At 37.4% G+C, this 23,578-nt stretch overlaps 1 protein-coding gene and 1 long non-coding RNA gene across 2 annotated transcripts in view; one reads left to right on the top strand and one right to left on the bottom strand.

Annotated features, from left to right (window-relative positions):
• The window catches only part of EPHA6 (EPH receptor A6), a 1,002,097-nt gene that overhangs the window by 904,672 nt on the left and 73,847 nt on the right, over nt 1-23,578 (bottom strand).
• The window catches only part of LOC119532039, a 50,967-nt gene continuing 44,315 nt past the window's right edge, over nt 16,927-23,578 (top strand). The window contains exon 1 of the long non-coding RNA XR_005216469.1: nt 16,927-16,966. This is a non-coding gene — a long non-coding RNA (uncharacterized LOC119532039). The remainder of the gene's footprint in view (nt 16,967-23,578) is intronic.

The raw sequence follows: 23,578 nt of genomic DNA, 5'->3' as shown, positions 1-23,578 counted from the left end.
AAAAGGTGGAACACAAATTGAATTTTATTACTGGTAATTGATCCTCATTGGCCTACAAAGCAAAAAAGAATGAAACATTATCAAAGAGTTGTTAAGAAATATAGGGGATAGACTGAAATGTTCCAACACTTGTGTTATTGAAAGTCTGTAAGTCATATCATTGACTAATAATGGCTAAAAATTTTTTTGTATGAAGAGCTCCACTTACTCCATATCCTATCCAAAACACTATTTTCTTCCTTTTTTTTATGTTAGCCATTCTGTTATGTGTATAGTGAAATCTCATTGTTTTTATTATTTATTTATTATTTAATTAATTATTTTATTATTATTCCAACTTTTTATTATACAAATTTTTAATCATACACAAAATTTCAAAGAACTTTACAATGAACACTTTATATATCCACTACTTAGGTAATATAGTTAATATTCTACTAAACTTTTTAAAATCACAATTATCCATCAATCACTCTATCCATCCATTAATTTTATTTTCTTATGCGATTCAAAGAAGTTGAGATCCTTTTCATGTCTATTAACCATTTGGCTATTCTATTTTCTCTAGTACCCATTCAGGTCTTTTGCCAATTTTCCTATTTTGTTGCTGTCTTTTGTTGCTTTGTAGGAGTTCTTCATAAATTCTGGATATTAATCCTTCATCAAGTGAAAATACTGCAAATATCTTTTTCCAATCTGTCAGGTGCCATTTTCCTTCCTTAATAGTTTCTTTTCACAAACAAAAGTCCTTAATGTTAATATAATTCCATTTACATTTTTTAGATTGGGTTATTGATTTCTGGATCCTGTTTATTAAATATTTGCCTACTCCAAGCTCATAATGATATCTTCTTATATTTTCTTCCAAAACTCTTACAGTTTTATCTTTCACATTTAGAACTCCAATCCACTGGCTCTGATATTTTGCTTACACTGTTACAGGTCAAAATACATTTTTTTTTTCCATTTGGATATCCAATTGACCCCAGCACCATATACTAAAAAAAAAAAAATACTTTTCCCAATGTCACCTCGTTATGAGAAAGTTGCCTTAACTTAAATAACATGTGAATGTTGACCCATATAATATTAAGTGAAAAAGGGAGTAAAATAATTACTATTTTTTAAAATAAATGCTTATGCTATAAAAGCAAGCAAACATGGAAGGAAACAAACCTACTTACTAAGAGTGTTTTCTCCTGGTCATGAGAATATGAATGAATTGTTATTTTGGTTGCACAAGTTTCTACAATGGTTTTATATTCATTTTATCATTAAAAACATTTGTTAAAAACATATTATCTGTATTCAAATATATATTTATTTACAAGTACCGTGTAATTTTTAAATCATTTTGAGTAGCTTAGTGTTGATAATTATTTCCTCTACACTCACAAATCATAAATGTTAGGAGAGAGTGACTTCAAGGTATCTCTAGAATCCAAAGAATTAATAATTAAAATTGACACCTATTAGATACATACAGAACATGTCAAGCCCATTATGTGTTTTCTGAGACTAGGAGAACTAATAAGCACAATCTGGTTTTCTTAGAATGTCTAATAGATACTACAAACAAATGATATAAAATTTTAAGAAAGACATTTTTAAACACTCAATTCAAATGATAGAAATGGTAATTCAGAAAGAATTGTCAATATTTATCCAAGTCTATTAATTTGTCCTTTTATCCATCCATCCATCCATCTGTCCATCTGTCCATTCGTCTAGCAACTATTTATTGAAGCCTACATGTTTAACCATCTAAGACTAAAACAAAAACATGCTCTGTATAAGTAACTCTAAAATTGCAAATGTGGCATGTATAATTTTTATGAAAGAAAGGTGCCACTGGAGTTTAAAATAAGGGATTTGATCTAGTCAGGAAAATTTTTTTAAAAAAAGAGCTTTCCTAAACAACTATAGAGGGAAGACAAAGGAGAAGTGTGTGCTAACAGGACAAAAGAAGGAAAGTTCCCTTGTTAGGGAATGAGTACAGAAATTTCAAGGCACATTGGAAGAAATATATGGAGGACTATATGACTGCCTGTAGATCAGAGACAGGGCGAGATCAAGAAAGAATAGACAGAAGGTGATAGAATTAGGCATATTAATAAGAAAGGCCTTGTAGGCCACAGAAATACATGTTATCTGTATCCTAATCTCAATGTAGGTCATTGACAACTAATAAGCCTACTTGTATTTTGAAAAGATCACTTCTCCTTGAATGTAGGTAGCATGGATAGAAAGCTTCCCCCAGAGATGAGGACTTAATCACTAGTTCCAGTACAATAATATTGTGAATATGGCAACAGAAGCTATAAAGATCGATGTCATTAAATATTATCATAAACAACTCCCTCTATGATTGGTCTGTCTAGATATATATTCTGTATATTCTCCCCCAAATACTTTTTCTTTTACAAAATATTATATGGTGGATTTCAATAGGTTTTTAAAATCTGAAATCTCTAAGCATCCAATTATAATCTTTGACCAGGGAATAGGAATAACATTTCAATTGTGAAGAAAATATACTGAATAATCACAAATATTGTTCACCTTGTAATTATTCTATCTGACATCATGCTGGCAAACTATAGGCAGTCAATAAATACTAGTTGGCTAAATGAAAAATTGATTAAACTGATTCAATCTTCATTCAGTAAGTATTAGCATATTATACACAACTATACTTCACAAATTATTCTCTTATAGAGCACATGTGTTGTTTTTTATTGTTCTTTTCTTCATTCTTTTTATTCAATTTTATTGAGATATATTCACATACCATACAGTCATCCAAAGTGTACAATCAGTTGTTCACAGGACCGTTATATAGTTGTGCATTCATCACCACAATTAATTTTGAACATTTTCATTACCACGAAAAAAAGAATAAAAATAAAAGTAAAAAAGAACACCAAACATACCATACCCCCCAACCCTCCCTATTATTCATTTACTTTTTGTCCCCATTTTTTCCACTCATCTGGCCATACATGGACTAGAAGGAGTGTGAGCCACAGGTTTATAGATCACACAGTCACACAGTTTAAGCTATACAGTTATACAATCATCTTCAAGAATCAAGGCTACTGGGTTGCAGTTCAACAGTTTCAAGTATTTCCTTCTAGCTATTCCAATACACTAAAAACTAAAAAGGGATATCTATATAACTCATAAGAATAACCTCCCGAATGTCCTCTCAACTCCGTGTGAAATCTCTCAGCCACTAAACCTTTATTTTGTTTCATTTCCCTTCCCCCTTTTGGTCAAGAAAGCTATCTCAATCCCATGATGCTGGGTCCAGGTTCATCCCCAGGAGTCATGTCCCATGTACTAGGGAGGGCAGTGAATTTACCTGTAGAGTTGGCTTAGAGAGAGAGAGGCCACAACTAAGCAACAAAAGAGGTACTCTGGGGGTGACCCTTTGACACAATTATAAGTAGGCTTATAACCAAATCCATTTCATTCATATCTCGAGTTGAAGTCTTATGTCTTTTTTCAGACTCCTTAACATTTGCTGTATGGGGTAGTGCCGACATTCATAGCTACCAGACTCTGGCTCTGAGTCTCAGTTGTCACATAGATACCCAAAGTTCCAGAAACTGACCAGGTTATACACAAACGGTCCAGCATCTCAGAATTTAAAAATAACAATCAATGAATCTCTGAAGAGAAGTTTTCAGTAGCTGTTTATGTCACCATGTTGATGACATCACCCTGTGACCTCTCCTAATATGTTGTTAATATCGTGTTTAATTTAATTTTGACATTATCTGTCATTAGGCTAAGACCTCTTTTGTTGCTTAGATGTGCCCTCTCTCCCTAAGCCAACTCTACAGGTAAATTCACTGCCCTCCCAAGTATATGGGACATGACTCCCGGGGATGAAACTGGACCCAGCATCATGGGATTGAGAAAGCTTTCTTGACCAAAAGGGGGAAGGGAAATGAAACAAAATAAAGGTTTAGTGGCTGAGAGATTTCAAACGGAGTTGAGAGAATATTCTGGAGATTATTCTTATGAGTTATATAGATATCCATTTTTAGTTTTTAGTGTACTGGAATAGCTAGAAGGAAATACTTGAAACTGTTGAACTGTGGATTATATGTTTTAATTTTTTTACTGAAAACCTGAAAACCAGATAAAACATAACACAAAGGAAAACTATGAATATTGTACTTAAAGTGCCCTCCCTGTATTTCCTTATTTCATCAAGGATCCATTTCCAGCATTTTCCCTTTTTAGTAAAAATAAAGAAATGGGGATAAAAATCAATGAACATAGTGCTGGACACAAGGTCAATATATGAAATTCATTTTATTTCTGTATACTGTCAAAATAAAAGTAAAATTTTAAAATGTGCCATTTTCAATAAAATCAAAAACACAGATACAAATCTAAGAAAATACGTGCAAGAACACTTTTCATACAAGAAGTCTTTAGAGAAAAATAAATACCTATGGAAAGGGGCAAATACATGTGTCTGTGGCTGGAAGATCACTATCACATAGTAGTCAACTCCCTCAAACTGTCCTATAGATTTAACGAATGTAATCCAATCTCAGCTGGTTATTTTTGTGTGTGCAGAGATTGTTAAGCTGATTCTAAAATTTTTATGTAAATTCAAAATATAACCAAGGAAATCTTAAAGAAGAATAAAACTCAGACATTTATAACACAAAGTATCAAAATTTATTATAAAGCTAATGTAATTAGCACAGCATGATACTGCTGCAAAGATAGACAAATCTAACAGAACAGAATTGCGAATTTCAAAACAGACTTTCACACATTGTAAATATATTTTTATTGGTTGTACAATATGGAATTCTATCATCCTAGCATGTGATTTCATACTCAAATTCACCTTAGGGCCAAGACTGCTAAGAGCTCTAGATATCGTATTTCCATTCCACAAAGCAAACAGGAAGGTATCAGGCAAACAGATTTATCCTCTAGTTGAGACAGTTCATTTTACGCACCCTTCCTGGAAGTTCCACAAAACACTTCCATTTACATCTCATCATCTAAAATATAATCTACTGGTCACAGCCAGCTGCAAATTAAGCCAGAAACTGTTTGTTTTTGTTTCTAGTTGGATACACTGCTGCCGCAAAATCATGGTTCTTTTAATGAAGAACAAAAAGAATGGGAATGGATATTGAGTGACAACTAGTAGTTTACTACATTCAGCTAAAATCCATTTTCTCTTCTTCCCAGACTAGCCCACATTTTCCAGTTTCCATTGTAGTTAGGTACAATGAGATAAATTGGTTGCAGCCAATGAAATATGAGTAGAAATACTGTGTGCCACTTCTGAACCAATTCTTTTAACTCTACCCTTTCCATGTTCTTATTCTCCTTGCTCTCTGAACCACCACACGGATAAGAACTCTGGCCAACTGGAAACATATGCTTTGATCTATTACAAGAATGAGTAAAAAGCTTTTTTGGGTGTTTGAGTTATCATATATTTGTGGTTTATTTATAATAGCAGTTGGCAGACCTGAACTGATATCATTCAAATCAGGACACTTTTAAAAGTGAATAGGGCACTACTAATAATTAAACCAGGGCAACAGAAATAAACCTGGACTATTCAGGGCAAACCAGGACTTAATGGTCACCTTAACAATTAACATAATGTTTATAACTAAAAAGAATAAGCTACAACTTGTTTGACGTACTTCTTTACTGAAAGATTTATAATGTGGGTTATTTCTTAGACCAATTTTCAATAGGAACCATAAAGAAATCCTTTCTAATGTGCACCAGAACACATTGCATTTAAGGCAAGCATACAATTTGATTAAATGAATAACATGATTAATTGATGGATCTAAATCAACAGTACAGATTTAACTTTACCTCCCAATCATGGTCTGCAGGATGCCTGAATATTCAAAGGATAAAATATAGATATATGCAACTAAAAATCCAGTTTCATGATTCTATTTGAAAGACTTTTTAAAATTTCATTGAAATATTTTTGTGTAAATTGCCACCTAATTATGGAAGAGATGAAGAGTAAGTTTAAGCATTACATTTATTAGCAAAACAGGTTTTGCTTTGCTAAAAAACAACACAAAGGCAAACCATTTTACGCTTAATATGGTACATTAATTCAAAATATTAATTGCAGAGAATATAGAGTTCAGAAAACTATTTAACATTTAATGCTGACCTATGCTTTTGGAAAGCTTGACTGGTCAGTATAAATTCCCTAAAATTTGCAGGCTCTATCTATCAACCATTAATAATCCATATGCTCTATTTTTTATTCTCATCTTAATAACAAGATGCAGTATTAATAACCATCTGGGTTTAATATTTCCTAGATGTGATTCAGATCATCAGCTGTACTGAACCAGTCATTAATTCCTTGAAAGTGTATTTATGTCTTGATTGGTGTTGCTTAAATAGCTTATACTCTTTTTATAGTCTTTTTTTTTTTATTTCTTAGGTAAATATCTTGCCCTCCCACGTTTAAATTTACTCTTTACTGAGAAAATTAATAATGAGAAAATGAATTGGGTCATCTAAAACGTGGAAAATGGTAACAAATGTATAAACCTTTCTACCTGTACTCAAGACTAATGATGAATAAGAACGCAGTTTTATTTTCGTAACCAGTCTTTTTTTTTCACAGCTTACACTGACAATGAGAGATGCAAAATGCAGCCCTTTAACCAACATCTTTTCTAAAATAATTTGTTACTTGTACATCTATTTAGCTAGTCAACAAATTTTTATTGCACCTCTGTTGTTACAGTTGCTATGCTGCATAATTCAGATGAAAATGATAGATCAAATCTATTCCTTCAAGGGTACACAATCTAGTGAGAGGACAGATATTTAAAAACCAGGATATAAATTCTATGACAGACACTGAGTTCCAAGTGTCCCATAAAAGGGGGTTTATCATTTAGCCTTTGGCAGCCTAAATCTTCCATAATAGAGGTGAAGACTTCTGTGCCTTAAAGCATCAATAGAGAAAGCCATGCAGAGAAGACGAGGGTTGGCATGAAAAAAGATACAGAAAACTTTCCAGATAGACTAGTCAGCATGGCCCCATGTCCAGAGACAAAAAAGAAATTTGCATGAAAGAAATTACAGAAAGTATCTTTTGAAATGGCTGGAAGCTGGGGATAGTGAAGATCAGGGAATGTCAGAAGATAAAGATAGGAAGGCAGCCAGCGGTCATAAGATAAAATAACTTACATCTCCTATATATGAATATTTCCCTGCAAATTAAATAGTAGGTAAGGAGTAGTGGGGGGAGTTAAACAGGGTAGGAATATGATAAGAACATCAGTTTAGAAAATTAGTTCTGGCAACAGGATGAAGGACAGATTAGAGTAGTTGGGGGAAGGGACTTGTCATAGCCCGAGGGGGCTTTACCAGTCAAAAGACCAAAGAAAATGCCCAGCATCTGCTGAAACATGAACTTTATTTAGGGCTTACTCACAGGGAGGAAGAATTTAAACAGCTTTTCTCTCGCCGGGCAGGTACCACTTTCACAGGGAAAATCCACTGCATGATTCAGAAAACAGCAAGCTCTTTTATATGGGTTTTAGACAAAGACATTCCTAAGGATGGGGGGAGCACAGATGCAGGAACAGGTCATTTTGACCTGAGGGGTGGTGCAGGAAGGACTAGAATAACACTTGAACAATTACATTTTGCTCTTTTTGTGAGACTACGAGTCTCTCACTTCCTGCCTGCTTCCCATAAAGTCACATTCGAAGGTCAATTTACCCTTTTTCTCCTTACTGGCTTACAAAGACAATAGGTTAAACATTTAGCTGCCTTGGTCATGTAGACTGCTGTGCACCAAAGATCTGCAGGCCTGTTTTGCTCAGGGCATGGCTTGCCACAATCCACCGCTGCACAACAGTTTGCACTGACCATAGGACAGACTTTACATCCATAATTTACAATAACAATACAATAAACAACATAGTAATAATATACTGGTACAGAGAGATGATAAACCTGTTACCAAGTGGTGCTATGGCCAGGTTAATGAGTTCTACCATTTAGCACAAGTACTGCCTGGGCTAAAATAGCTAAAGGATAACACTACTAGGCATTCTGCTTTATTCTACATCTAGTTTTCCTTCCATGCCTGTCATTGGGTATTCTGCCACCCTAGCATGGCATCCCAGGTGGTTTGGATGGCTGGAGTGATAGTTCACGGGAGGCCAGTGATGCCCAATGATGGCAATTCAGCACATACCCAGCACTGGTACCTATTGTGGGCTGAGGTTACGGCAGAAGCCCACCGTAGAAATGTTTGTGGGGTACCATAAGGGGTAAATCTTGGTGATATAATACACAAGCTACATTTCCGTTCGTAGATAACAGTGTTCCAGGCAAAGGAGCATTGTGTAGGGGTTTGAGATACCACACCTTTTCCCCCTGAGGTTGTACAAGGCTTTCAGGGGTTAGATCTGAAGTTAACCAGGGCATAATGAGAGTCCACACAGAAATACACATCGTTCCCTGGGGTATAGGGGGCCCAGGATTAACAACATACACCACTTTAGGCATTTTTTGAATAAATTGTGGTCGAATATTTAAGTTTTGGGCAACCCCAACCACCCATGTGCTTAGGATGCTTAGCCAACGAGGCTGCATAGGCCAGGACCAGAGCCAATTGACCTTATTCTCCCCAATTTCTAGTGTGTGTGGCATAGGCAAGAGCAGGTTATTATCATTGCCTCGCTGCGGCTTGAGAGCAGCTGGCCCCCTTATTTGAATTTGTAAGGCCCGCATGGGCCCTGCAGTTCCTATTTCCACAGGAGCAGGAGCAACCGCTCTGGGTCTGGAATTAATGTTAATCAGAGCTGGATGCAGTCATCGAATCCACTGTTGTAGAGAGTTTTTATCATCCTTTAAGTGTTCCTTTAAAAGACCATTTATTCTTTCAATTAACCCTGCTGCTGTGGGGTTACAGGGCAAGTGAAACATCCAAAGGACATCATGTTCTGTAGCCCAGGCTTGGGTTAACTGCCCAGTGAAGGGGGTCCCCCTATCGTTGTCTACATGTGTGGGGACCACAAAAAAGGTACTTAACTTTTCTAAACTACATATGGTAGCTTTTTGGTTGGCTTTTCCTACTGGGAAAGCTAATAAAAGTCCTTGCACCTTCTGACACAGGACACGGCCCGATGTAGTCTATTTGCCACCAGGTAACAGGAATTTGGTCCCAGCTGATGTGTCCAAGTTGGTGAGGAAGCATTCTGGGCCGTCACATTGAACAGCAAGAACAGGCACCTGCTACCTCTTTTAGTTCCTGCCAAGTAAGGGGCAACTAGAACTGTTCTGCCAGTTTCCACAGAGTTAAGTGCCCTTGGTGCCCAGTTTTCCAATGTAGCCATTCAGCTGCTTCATGTGTTGTTGGTGCCAAGCTGCAGATTTTCACCAGGGCATCTGCTTCGATGTTCCCAGGCAAAGAGTCAGCATTATGATCTGATACATGGAAAACTGTTATCTTAAGCCTTTGGCAGGCTGTCCAGATGTCTTCCCATATTTCTTTCCCCCATAAGGGGCGACCAACCACTGTCCATTGTTCTTACTTCCATGTAGCCATCCATACCGTCAGGCCTCTGTAACAGCCCAATTATCTGTACAGTTAAGGCATCCCCCGGCTCATGGACAATCACCATCCACACTGCCCATAAGTCTGCCCATTGGCTGCTTTGCAGAGTTCCTGTTTCCCAACAGACGGTATCAGGGCTCGTCTGTACAGCCACTGCTGTCCAGTTAGTTGGCTGCCCAAGTGCCGACCCATCTGTATACCAAGCAGAGTCAGGTATACTTCCCTGTCCATCAACGGTGGGCATTGAGGGAGGAGCTACCTCAGGAAGGCTGGGAGGTAGCAAGATAAACTGTTCTTCTATATAGGAGACTGGTCCCAGGATTTCATGAATTTCTGCACTTAAAAGGGCTGTTGTTGAAAACACTGCATTGTAGTAGGTAAGCTTTCCACTTTGTTAATGTGCTCAACTGAGCACTCCCAGAAAGTGGCTTGCTTACGGTGTCACAGATCCACCCCTGTATAGGTACGGCTATTTGTAAAGTCACTGGACATTTTTGAGTTAGCCCTTCCACTTGTAATAGGGCATTATAAGCAGCATACAATTGCTTCTCTAAAGGACTATATTGAAACTCTGCACCTTTCCATAGCTGTGACCAAAATCCAATAGGTACACGTTTAGCATGTTGCCTTTGCCACAAACCCCACCCAAAGCCAATGTCGGTACTGACCACATCCAATTCACAAGGCATATCAGGACCCACCTCCCTTAAGGCTTGTGCCTGCGCCACAGCACGCTTTGATGTCTCAAAAGCAGCCTGTTGGGGAATGTCCCAGTCCCACGTTTTTCCCTTTTGAACTAACAAATACAAAGGTTTAAGAATTTGTGTCCGGTGAGGTATAAAAAACCTCCAATAATCCAATAGCCCTAAATAAGCCATTAATTGTTTGGGGGTACATGGGGTAGGGTAATTCTGCACTTTATCAATAACAGCAGAAGGAATAGTTCTTGTCTTACCCGACCAGACAACACCCAAGAATTTAATAGAACACCCAGATCCTTGCATTTTTTCTTGGTTTATCACCCATCCTCTACTCTCAAGGTGGGTCACCACTGTTTTAGCAGCCTCTTCCAGGTCTGGAAGAGAATTGCTAGTTAACATTATATCATCAATATAATGGAACACAGTGACAGCATCAGGAAGCATCCATTTTGTTAAATCTCTAGCCACTAGGCTGTGCCAAATAGTGGGGCTGTGAATATACCCTTGTGACAACACTGTGAAAAGCCACTGTTGCCCTTCCCACGTGAAGGCAAACACAGGTTGACTGGAAGAATTTAGAGGAGTGCTGAAGAAGGCATTAGCAAGATCTAACACAAAATGAAACAAGCCTAATTTTGTGCTAATATCCTGCAGCAATGTGGTGATATTCGGCACCGCTGCAAACAAAGGAGGGGTTACCTTATTTAGCTCTCTATAATCAATAGTCATTCTCCAAGAGCCATCAGACTTCTTTACTGGCCAGACCAGACTGTTGAAGGGGCTATAGGTGGGAATGATAATACCCACCTGTATTAGTTAGGGTTCTCTTGGGAAACAGAATCAATGAGACATGTCTCTGATTATCAAATTGTAAAACTGACTCACGCACCCGTGGGTATGCACAAGTCCAAATTCTGCAGAGCCATCAACAAACTGTCAACTCCAAGGAAGATGTCCAATGAACTCCTCGGGAAACAAACCGACAACTTCGACGAGCTCCTCAGGAAACGAACCAGCAACTTCGACGAGCTACCCAGGAAATGCTTCACTGGGCAGCCGAAGAAGTGAAGGTTCTCTAACCGTCTGGCTTATAAGCCTTCAACTGATCACCCGGACCAAATCCAGCCAATTGCATTCTCTCATTGTGGAAGGCACGCCCCTTGATGAGTCATCAGTCAGCTGCAGTCAATTGACTGATGATCCAACAAACCAGCCCGTTGGTTTATTAACCAGCCTCAAATATCCTCACAGCAATCATCAGGCCAGTGCCCACCTGACCAGACAGCTAGGTCACCTAGCCAAGTTGACACATGAACCTAACCATCACACCACCCTTTCTAACTCCTTTATGGAAGCTCTAATTTCCTGGTGCCCTCCAGGTAACTTGTACTGGCGAATGGCAACTGTGCGCCTAGAAGGAGGAACCTTTACCAGTGACCATTTAGCGTGTCCTCTCAGGACTGCTTTTACAACTCGACACTGGAGGCAGAATTCCCCTATAGTGGTCTGCAGGGTGATATTCTGCAGAATATCAATCCCCAGTATATATTCTGGAATAGGGGATATATATACTGTGTAAGTTTGGGGAAGTAGCCGGCCAATTTGCATTAAAACCGATTTTTGAGTTGCTTTAACTCCTTGGCCCCCATAACCAGCAATAGTTAGCGTGGGGGCCTCCACTTCATGGTTTCCTCCCATATATTAGGGTACATTCTGCTCCTGTGTCTACAAGGGCTAAAACTCTATGTTCATTAGTGGGAGACCAAAAAATAATTAATTCAATGTGTGGCCTCCAATCCCCAGTGCTCCCAGTAACTGCTCTTATCTGGGGATCTTGGCCTCACCCCTAATCCAGGGGAAATAGGGCCTCCCAAACCTCCTCTGCTGCTGGAGCAGAGGGCTCTGTTCGTGTACCACATGCCTGATAGCCTAATGCAACTTTTTTTCCTGAAGGTTTAATTTCCTGCTTAGTAAACCTTTGCTCTTTGGGCAATTTACTCCACAGTTTAACCAGTACAGTATTTGGCTGCCCATCAATTTCTTCTATTTCTGTTCCAGCTTCTATGAGATCTGCCCACATCTGCTTACGTGACACCCTATTTGGCCCATCATGCTCTCTGAGAACCTGCCTTGTTGCTCTAACCCCAGCCTTGTTTTCCTACAGATGGTCCATTTCTCCCAACTCCACAATCTCTTGGGCAACTTCCACAAGAAGCTTTCCTATCAGGGGCTTGAGGAGGAGCATTCAAGTTCCATACCATTGATTAGGGGCCGTGTGCAGAATGGTTCCACACAACCCTTGAGTGAAAGTGACATCATCTGGTCCCACAGTTTCATTTGCATAAACTGAATGTTTCATACCTAAACCCCGAAGTATATCCTAAAGCTCCTCTATGCTATTCTATTATAGCAGGGTGTCGGGTAAGTCTCCTTCCTGTGGCCACACAATTTTACATTGTTTGACTAGCCACTGAAAAAGTGAATGAGTCTCTATGGTAGTTCCAAGTGAGAACAATCACTGGCGTAGGGAGGGGTGAATGGAAATGGTGGCTGACTTACTCATTTCCCACCCAGTGAGCCGAGTGCTGTCTGCACCATCATCCCATAGTCGTAGCAACCACTTTACTAATGGCTCTCTAGGCTTTTGTCAATACTGATTCCCAGTATCCCTCAATTCTGCTGGGGAGAATTCCCATGATGTGACAAGCACCTCTGGCTCATCAGGTGCCCGCTCTACTTCACCCTCCCCTCCTTCAGTAGAGCCTACTGGCCATTCTAATTTACTCTTGCACCAGACCAAAGGACAGACAAGCTTATGCTCCTCTTCAACCTCCCATTCTGACTGTAACTCTTCCACTGAAGAGAAATCCACAGTGTCCCAAACCTTAGGATCCCAGTCAGGCGAGGATAGAATGCGTCTGACTTGCATTTTGTGCAGCTTGCGCCCTTTCACTTTAGCATAACGGCATGCAAGTGTGGCTAAATTTTCATCTACTCACTTTAACCTTTCATTTAACGCATCCCTCAGCTTGGCTTGTGCCAGCCTCACATTCTTTTCCAGTTTTAGTTTATCCTTCAGGTGGCGTATGGCTGCCTTTGCTTCCAAAGCTTCCTCAGTAGCGGCATGTAAGGCTTCTAACAACAGCCATCCCACCGCAGCCACAATCTGGCAGCCCTTCTTATCTTTCTGGATTCCCGAGGCACCTACCACCTGCTACAGGATATCTAACAGTCCCACCGGGGAGGTGCACACGCCTCCATGGTCCCTCGGTGGGCCCCATTCATCCAGGAGGGTAGCTACCCTCCCCAAATTGAAGTCTCAGGCCACCCCAGTATCCCCCCCAGGGTCTCTCCCTTCTCCAGGTTCATGCCTGCAGAAGCAGGGGCCCCTGTGGTCTCCTGGCTGGCTCACCAATTGTCACAGCCCGAGGGGGCTTTAACAGTCAAAAGACCAAAGAAAACACCCAGCATCTGCTGAAACACGAACTTTATTTAGGGTTTACTCACAGGGAGGCAGAATTTAAACAGCTTTTCTCTCACCGGGCAGGTACCGCTTTTGCACAGAAAATTGGCCACACGATTCAGAGAACAGCAAGCCATTTTATATGGGTTTTAGACAAAGACATTCCTAAAGGTGGGGGGAGCATGGATGCACAAACAGGTCACTTTGACCTGAGGGATGGTGCAGGAAGGACTAGAATAACACTTGAACAATTACATTTTGCTCTTTTTGTGAGAGTAAGAGTCTCTCACTTCCTGCCTGTTACCCATAAAGTTACATTTGAAGGTCAATTTACCCTTTTTCTCCTTACTGGCTTACAAAGACAATTGGTTAAACATTTAGCTGCCTTGGTCATGAAGACTGCTGTGCACCAAAGATCTGCAGGCCTGTTTTGCTCAGGCCATGGCTTGCTACAGGACTGGAGAAAGTCCTCCAGCAGACAAATAGTTTAGGACACAATCAATAATTTGGAGGAGAAATGATGACGCACCAATCTGATGCACTGGTCATAGAAACTGATTTGAAAGAACTTTAGGAGATAGAATCAACAGGATTTGGCAATTGGCTGTGTTGTGTAAGAGTGAACTAGTCACTTACAAAAACAAACTTAACTAAATAGTTCAAAACCATCTAGTCTACCATGTTTCATCTAGTTAAATATTTAACTAACAATCAAATTTTGCTTGGTTATAATTTAAACTTCATTTTCCCTCTCAAAACAAGAGTTCAAACACTTTCAAAGTACCACCACATTTTCTGCTTCTTAAAACAAGCAAACAATTTCTAGGATAATTTTTTTTTCTCATGTTTAGGGTTTCCTAAGAGAATTCAACATTTGTATATACTTGCTTTTGATTTAGATGTACATTTTTTCATTTATAAATGGCTTTGGCTAAAACAATTAATAAATACCAGAAACTTAGCTTAAAATTTACAATATGGAGTTCATTTTAAAAGAAAAAATCGGAAGATTCTCTTGGAAGCAGGAGGCTGGAAGTTAAATCTTTGTAAGAAACAATGTAAAAACTGAAGAGAATAAAGAATAGACTTCATAATATAAATCAAGGGGGATTGGCTTAAAGAAGCCCATACTAGTTTTAAAAATATCCTGAAAAGGAAAGATAACATAAACAAGGCTATACATGAAAGAGATACTGGAAAAATAAAATCTATATACATATTACCCAGCTGCCCAGTGAATATGAAACTAATTACATATTCACAGGCAACTGGGTATCAGTAAATACTTCACATATGACTTCCTAAGTCACTGTTACCTGTTTTTCTGTTACTTCTCTTTCTTGCCATAGAACGAAATTCATCATTTTCTAATATATCGTATTTTTTCAGTTAAGGCAACAATCTAATTTCTTTGCAAAGGATGCTGTAAATGAGGGAATATTCTGAGATTGTGGAGAGAGAAGTGACACAGATTACAGTTGATCAGATATTAAATATTTTTAAATTTATGGACTCTAATAAATTATGCATATGCATTCACCTGTTTGTCTGCATGCAGGGGAGGTCATTTACCTCTGAGTTGATGAATGAAACCCTGCAGCTCCAGATGATTTATGTTCCTGTAGATTCCTCAAGGAAATTCTACCCTTCATGGCCTTTCATGTTTCCTGGTCTGCCTCAAAATGTCAGTGTTTCACTGTTTTCTAAAATTATTTTTGGGGGGATAAAATCTGGCAGCTCAAGTGAAAAGAGTGCATTTTAATAATATCTGTGAACTGGATCTGTAGATTCAGCAGCAACCTGAGCAGTGACCTACATAGCTCTAGAGGTACTAACCACCCCAACCTCTCCTTTTTTCATGGCTTCCTCTCTGCATCTGCTATGTTCTCCTCTTAAAACTGATTGGTCGCCCTTTGATGCTTTTTTTCTGCTTACACCTTTTACTTGTACACAACTTGGTTTATAATACTGCCTCTGTTGTAACCCTTTTCCATGTACCTTTCAGTGTACCTTTATGGCAGAAGCTTGCTATTTCCCCAGGGCTCTTAACTTAAAAATCCTAAACTCTTAAAAGAGGAATCTGATTGGTTTAGTCATTTATGGGAATGAATATATGAGAGGTGGCAGGTAGCTGATCAGTCAATGGACTGATGCCTTTAGATCAGGCATCCACCACTGTCCCAATAAGATATGACTGAGCAAGCATGATGTTGTGGCAAGCAGGATGTTGTGTCTAATAACACTGATAGCAACAAACCTGCAAACCTGCTGGTTAGACATTTTAGTTGGATGATGGATTGAGAATGGCAGATACTCTAAGTTTTCAAACATACTTATTTCTTTAAGTTACTTTTTATTGGACTAGTCTATATTTTATACTTAACTAGCCCACAGATACACACACACACACACACACACACACACACATAATTATAATTGCTGCACAAAGGCATAAAACTAAAAGAGATATGCTAAAGGAATGCTTGTTCCTTTCTAAGAGAAACAATATCCAAACATTATAAACATGTACTGAACATTCTTATGCCACTACCTAAACAACTGTGCTTCACAATTAAGCATCCTTAGCTTGGGGATATCCTTTTGTCTCCAAAGATGAATCATCTTCAGCACTTTTCAATAACCACATACACTTTTACACAAAACCTGTGTCATTCTAACAACATTATAACTAGGTGTGATGGTTGGGTTCATGTGTCAACTTGGCTAGGTGGCCTAGCTGTCTGGTCAAGCGGGCACTGGCCTGACGATTCCTGTGAGGCTATTTGAGGCTGGTTGGTTTGTCGGATCATCAGTCAATTGACTGCAGCTGATTGATGACTCATCAAGGGGCGTGCTTCCACAGTGAGAGAATGCAATTGGCTAGATTTGGTCCGGGTGATCAGTTGGAGGCTTATAAGCCGGACAGTTAGAGAACCTTCACTTCTTCTTCAGCTGCTCAGTGAAGCTTTTCCTGGGGAGCTCGTCAAAGTTGCCAGTTCGTTTCCTGAGGAGTTCGTCAAAGTTGTTGGTTCATTTCCTGAGGAGTTCTTCAAAGTTGCCGGTTCGTTTCCTGAGGAGTTGGTCAAAGTTGTCGGTTCGTTTCCCAAGGAGTTCATCGGACGTCGTCCTTAGAGTTGACAGCTTGTTGACGGCTCTGCAGAATTTGGACTCGTGCGCTCCCGCAGTTGCGTGAGTCACTTTTACAATTTGATAATAAGAGACATCTCTCATTGATTCTGTTTCCAAGGAGAACCCTAACTAATACACTAGGGTAAGGCTGCATTTGCACAGCCTACAGGTTATTTTATACCCTCCACAGCAACAATCACTGTTTTCAAAATCAATACTTGGTTATACGTAGACAGAAACGGCTGAGAATCCTGGGTTCAGAGTGAGATAACCCTGTTTTAAACACCAGTAATATCACCAAAACCTTGAACAGGTTACTTAACTTCTCTGAGGTTCAGTTTTTTCATCATAGAATGGTGTTAATAATATTTACTTCATATAGACATTATTAGGACTAAATGAAAAAAAGTAGATAAAAAGCTTAAGCATGGTTCTTACTGCAGAGTAAAAATACTCAAACTGTAGCTATCAATATTCAATTCATCACAAAGTTCTTCCCCATTGCTTATTTTACCTTAATTTTAGATAATTTTCCATTGTACTCAAATCATCTATTTATGCTTTCTGCTTGTTCCCTCCAAATTTTCCCATAGCAGCAGAATCATTATTCCCCCTGTCATTCACCACATATTTAGCAGGGAAATATGAGAAGGGAAAAAAAGGTAAATTTTATCTCTTTGTTCATTGTTGCAAAAACAGGTTGATTACTAAAGTAGTATGATTGATGTACCGATGACCTCTTTATCTTTTACAGATAGTAACCTCTTAGTTTTCAATCTTGTAGACCTTGGTTGTGGTTTTCTTCTTTGTCTCTCCCATGGAAACAGCATTTGTCTTGAAACTGATTTTTCTGTTTAGAATTTATTTGTGCTTTGGTTTATTTTTTGTGCAACATGCGTGGTTATAGGTCAGTAACATGTATGTTATATGTTTTTGTTTTGTTTTCTCTGTGTATAGACTTACATACTTTCAGCAAGAAGTATTTGTATATTATATTGGAGACCCTTGCAGGCAAAACATTCTCTATATTGCAAACCATGAACTGAGTTTATTCTGAAACTCCATTGTGGCCTCTTTTTACACCATTTATTTTGTGGTATGGTGAACAGTTTTGATACAGGTTTGATACAGGTTGCCTGACAAAATGTTTTAATAACTGACAGCAACAAATAAAAAACAAGATCAAGCTGGGTATAAAATGCAATTGTACATTGGTTTAACAAGCCACCAAATAAATAGGTGAGGAAATGGAAAGCAAAAATAGCCTGTATTTTATCTTACATTGTGTTAATAAGAATTTACAGCATTTTCTTTCAAAATCTTTAGCTATTTGGACGAACAGCTTTTTTTTACAATTAATCCCTTACCTAGCTGAATAATTCTTTTATCACATATTTAATTCTTATGTATGTTCAGTTCTTTTTTTCAGGTTCTCTTCCATTGGTTGGTCAATTTAACCTTTTTCTTGTATTTACTATGCAATTCATTATAGCTTTAAAATATCTATGATATGATATGGATGACTGATTAGAAAAGTGGCCCATATTTTCTACTTTCGCAATATGAATTTTTAACTCTTCCCATCAAGTGATGGATTCTATTTCCTCCTCCTTTGAATCTGTGTTAAAGGCCTTGGAGAGTGTATCACTCAGGGTTCTCTAGGGAAACAGAACCAACAGGAGATATCTGTAAATATGAGATTCTATAATACTGTCTCATGCAACTGTGGGGATACATGTACAAGTTCCATATAGGGCAGGCTGCAAGCTGGCAACTCCAGTGAAGGTTTTTGATGAATTCCCTAGGAGAAGCTAGCTGGCCAAAGCAGAGATGAAAATTCTCTCTTCGGACTGCTGAAGTCATCACTTCTCCTTTAAAGCCTTCAACTGATTGAATTTAACATCTCTCACTGCAGAAGACACTCCCCTTAGTTGATTATAGATGTAATCAGCCATAGATGCAATCAAATGACTGATGATTAAAGTCCATGAAATGACCTCGCAGTAGCAGTTAGGCCGGTGCTTACTTGGTCAGACAACTAGGCACTATTACCTGGCCAAGTTGACACATGAACCTAACCATCACAGAGACTTTCACTTTTGATCAGATTTCTGCCTTCACCATGTGAACAAGTCCAGAGTAGCCTTCCGTAGGCTGTGTAGCAGGGCCACCTCAGCGAAAGCCATTCTAAACTTGTCTACCCCCAAGAGACCTGCCAACTAACGGAAGACAAGCCGAACCAGATCATCCCGGCTTGGCCCAAACCAGAAGGACCACCTAGGCCCATACTATCCATAGACACGTGAGCAACAGCAAATGTGTTTTGTTTTAAGCCTCTAAATTCTAGGTTGGCTTGTTTTTGCTGCAATAGTCCTATCCGATACCTTAGTTATTTCTCTGTTCTCTTTTTTTCTAATATAGTCACTCATTTTTTAGGTGTACCTCAGAATCAATTTGAAAGGAAAAATATACCAATAAGTTCAAAAAGGAATGCACTAAATCTTAAATTATTGTCAAGAAATATTGACAAAGAACATACACATTTTTGAGACCCATTACACATGATAATTTTAGTATTCTGGGCCAGAAATACACCCAGTGCCTCCTGTGAAGTCAAGTTATATGGAAATAGATTCTAAGAGATCCTGAGAATGTCATGGTTTACTGCTCAACTTGCACACCACAGAAAAGGTCTCAAGTACCTCTTTATTGATTTGTAAGGAAGAAAAACAATGATGTCATATAAACAAAGGCATAAAAACTTGATTTACTTTTTAGATTAAATAGGTTTTTGAAATAAAGCCAACCACTACTGATAGTGATTGAATTGAAAAGAAAGTGGAAATTTCAGTACTCATTGCAAAAAAAAAACAGAAATTTAGGGGAACTTAGTAAAACCACGATTTGTGAACCTATGTAAGCAAATGTTTTAGCCAATTATATAATATCTGTGACAGTTGAAAATGTAATTAATTTTTGTGTTCTGGAGAGAAAGCATGTAATATGCAATGAAAACATGATTCAAGAAAAAGCAAAGAAGCAAAATGTCTACATGAAGATACCCATTTCATTTCTGCAAAATATTCAAGGCAGCACAGTACCCCTAATAATAATAATAAAAACAATGATGATCATGATAATAACTTACATATTGCTTACTTAGTCAGACACTGTTTCCAGTTCTTTACATGTATTAACTCATTTAATCCTCATAGTAATCTAATAAAATGGGTGCTATCTCTTTATGTGGATGAGCATTAACAACACACAACCATCACATTGTTCGTTTTAGTTTCCTAGGCTGCTCCAGTAAATGCCACGAAATGACTTGTCATCAACAATGGGAATTTATTAGCTTACAATCTGAGGCCAGGAAAATGTCAAAATAAAGACATCATCAAGGCAATCCTTTATTTCCAAAGAGTGGCTGCCAGCAATCCTTGGCTCTTCTGCTACACGGCAAGGCACATGGCAGCATCGGTTGGTCTCTCCCTTCTGCTCCAGGTTTCACAGCTTTCAGCTCCTTGCTTCCCTTGCTTTTTTCTCTCTGTGTCTAAATTTCATTCTCTTATAAAGGACACGAGTGATAGGATTAAGACTCATCAGGACTGAGATGGGGCATGCCTTAACTGAAGTAACCTCTTCAAAAAAACCTACTTACAATGGGCTCACACCCACAGGAATAGATTAAAGAACATGTTTTTCTGGGATACATACAGCTTCAAACCACCACATGGCTTATATACACTAATGTTAAAGAAATGTGCATTTAGATACGTCCTTTGTGCCAGTATCTCTATAAAACAGATATTCAAGTCCAAATCTATCCATAAAATTTTCAAATGGCTCAACTTACAAAACCTAATGCATTTCTTCGAAATATGAAACAAGATGGTTGAAAATAATACTATGCTTAGAAAATTACGTTTCTAAAATTTCTCAGATGAAAAATTATTTAGATGATAGTTTTAAAAACAGTAACTAAAACAATCCATTTTTAACAACAAAAATTATCAACAAAGTTTATATTTTCAGAACTCAAACACATGCATGGGAGTTTTAAATAATTTCAATGTATTATAAAATGAATAAAATGCAATATGAAAGTCAGGTAAAAGGATAAATTGGTCCTTACTATTTGAAACACAGAAAAAACAATACAAATATAGAAATTAATTATTAGTAGATATTCTATTCTCTTCCATATATATATATATTTTGTCTTTGGAACAATCATTTTAGGAAATGATATGCTCTGATTTACTGAATGAAGAATCTTTCTACAGTTTATATGTATTCCTGTATCTATTATAAAATTCATGGTTACTAGGGTCACTAACAGCTTTTATTTAGACATGGATGTCTAAATTATTTGCACATGAATCCTTATTTTCGTAACTATCTCTGGGTGAATTTCCTAATAGCAATCCACTATGTTCAATAGATCACAGATTTTTTGTACGGTCTTGCATTACTCAAGCCCTAGTGATCATCTAAATCACAGTATGCAATAAATATATACATATTATATGATATTTAAAACCAATAATTGGCATCTGAGAAACACAAAATTTTCCAATATCTAATTCTCAACATAAAATGCAACCTAATATCCAGTAGCACTTTTTTTCTCCTAAGATTCAATTTTCCTTTAATTTTTGATAAAGTACACTATACTGTTGAAAAGGAAATTCAGGTTTGTATACTGGAATACCCATATCCATGTCCACTGCAACTATGAAACAGAGATATGATCCATAATATGTACATTAAAGATGAACTTTTAAAACCTAACTACTTGCTAGTAGCCAAAAGAAGTGAATGGGGAAAAAATATACAGAACAAGAAAGTCTTTCGTTTTCTTGCTCAAATATTACCGAGATTAAAAATAAATGGTTAGGTTAATCTTTCACAGCAGTTGATGGAGTACTTAAAAATCAAGTTGCATCCATTAACATTGATTATATGCAATTTTAAGTATAAATTAATATTTTATGGAATTACTGTCATTATAAAATGTACATTTTAACTAGTAGCTTTCATTCAGGTATAAGTACTCTTAATAACCAGTATGTGGTTACTCAAATCACTTATGTGTTTAATTACAGTATCAAAAAAAAAAAGCCAAACAGCTTTTGAATTTGAAGCAATATTAAATATAAATACTAAATTGTAGAGTAAATGACAGGTCTTTTAATCACAAAATTCCTTTTTTATATTATAAAAAGCATTTTGTTTTTATGATTGTCAGCAGTGTCTTATTATTAGAGTTACTATTAAGCCAGAATGCCCCAATATGGCATTCCGTCTGCTATGTTTCACTGAAGTATGCTCAATCTGTAATAATAAAGATTTTGAATATCACGTCTAACTACAGGTCCTCCTATTATAAGTGCATTTTCCTCTTTACAACGCTATATATTGGCTAAAACACGTTGAATGAAAAAAATACCAAAAGGTAAGTAGTAAACATGACAGTTCAATGTTTCAAGAAAATGTATATAGCTTTGTTCACAGAATTTTCATATCACAAGAATAAACCCAGGAGATATATATTTTTTAATTTCTTCTTTTGTATAAAATTGCTGTATGAGCAATATCTTGCATGTTTCTTTGTTTTCTTATTAGCATTAAAAACATGACTTCTTTTTTAAAGACTACCAGACTGTCCCAAGAGACTTTCCAAATTGAAATGGGTCCTTCAGTTTGCAGAGGAAGATTAATGATTAACCAATTATTACTAATACACAGCAAAGAGAAAAGCCACAGCATATGCCTATACTTAACGTTTGCCAAAAAACCTTATAACTTCTATAGCGCTATGCAAAAAAATTTAGTCAGGCAACATTCTTTCATTGATTATCATAACACTTAGCTACTCTGCTAGACAATCATAATTTTATTATCTTAGTGTATTAGCTTGGCAGGTAAAAGTGGAAGGGACACTTTTTGGATAAAGTTTTTAAAAGTTGTCAATTACGTAGACATATAATTCTTGACATCAGACAGTGAGAATACACTAGTAACATAGTGGTAAGAATTACGACCACTAATTCCCAAATTCTCTGATGTATTCAATCACATCTAAAACCAAGTTTCAACCTTTTCAAAATGCAGTTATTCAATTTCACTCTGTTCTTAATATATCAATAATGTCATGTCACATATACATTTTGAGCATCCTTTCCTTTCAATTTTCCAAAGGAGGTCTTACCTTTCCCAAGAGTTTATATTATTGTCCTAAACACAAGAAAACTTAAGTGATTTTTTGTTTGTTCATTTGCTTGTCTAAATGAATCTGGAAACTTTTTACTTTTACTTTTTTTATTTCTGGAGACTGAGATATGAACTAGAAATCCATATCAATAGAAGCAATGAAGTTCTAAAGTCTTCCACAATCTAGCTTCAGCCTCTGATTACAGACTTTCCAACCCACCCCTCCTCTCCTCTATGCTCCATGCAGACAAACGATTCTCAAAGTCCTAAAACTTAATGCACAAATTTAATATTACTGAGCCACTGATAAAACTTCTCTTCATCTAAAAGGTACTATCTATCTCCTCTTCCTGCCTATATGAAATCTCATTTCCCACTCTCAATTTTCCCTCACTAGAAGTAATGCCTCTCTTTATTATTCTTTCATAAAACATTACTCAAACTACCATAAGACAT

The sequence above is a fragment of the Choloepus didactylus genome, chromosome 1 (genome assembly GCF_015220235.1).
Source record: "Choloepus didactylus isolate mChoDid1 chromosome 1, mChoDid1.pri, whole genome shotgun sequence".
Lineage (NCBI taxonomy): Eukaryota > Metazoa > Chordata > Mammalia > Pilosa > Megalonychidae > Choloepus > Choloepus didactylus.
Note: the sequence above shows the minus strand (reverse complement) of the source record. Positions and strands in the feature narration are given on the sequence as shown.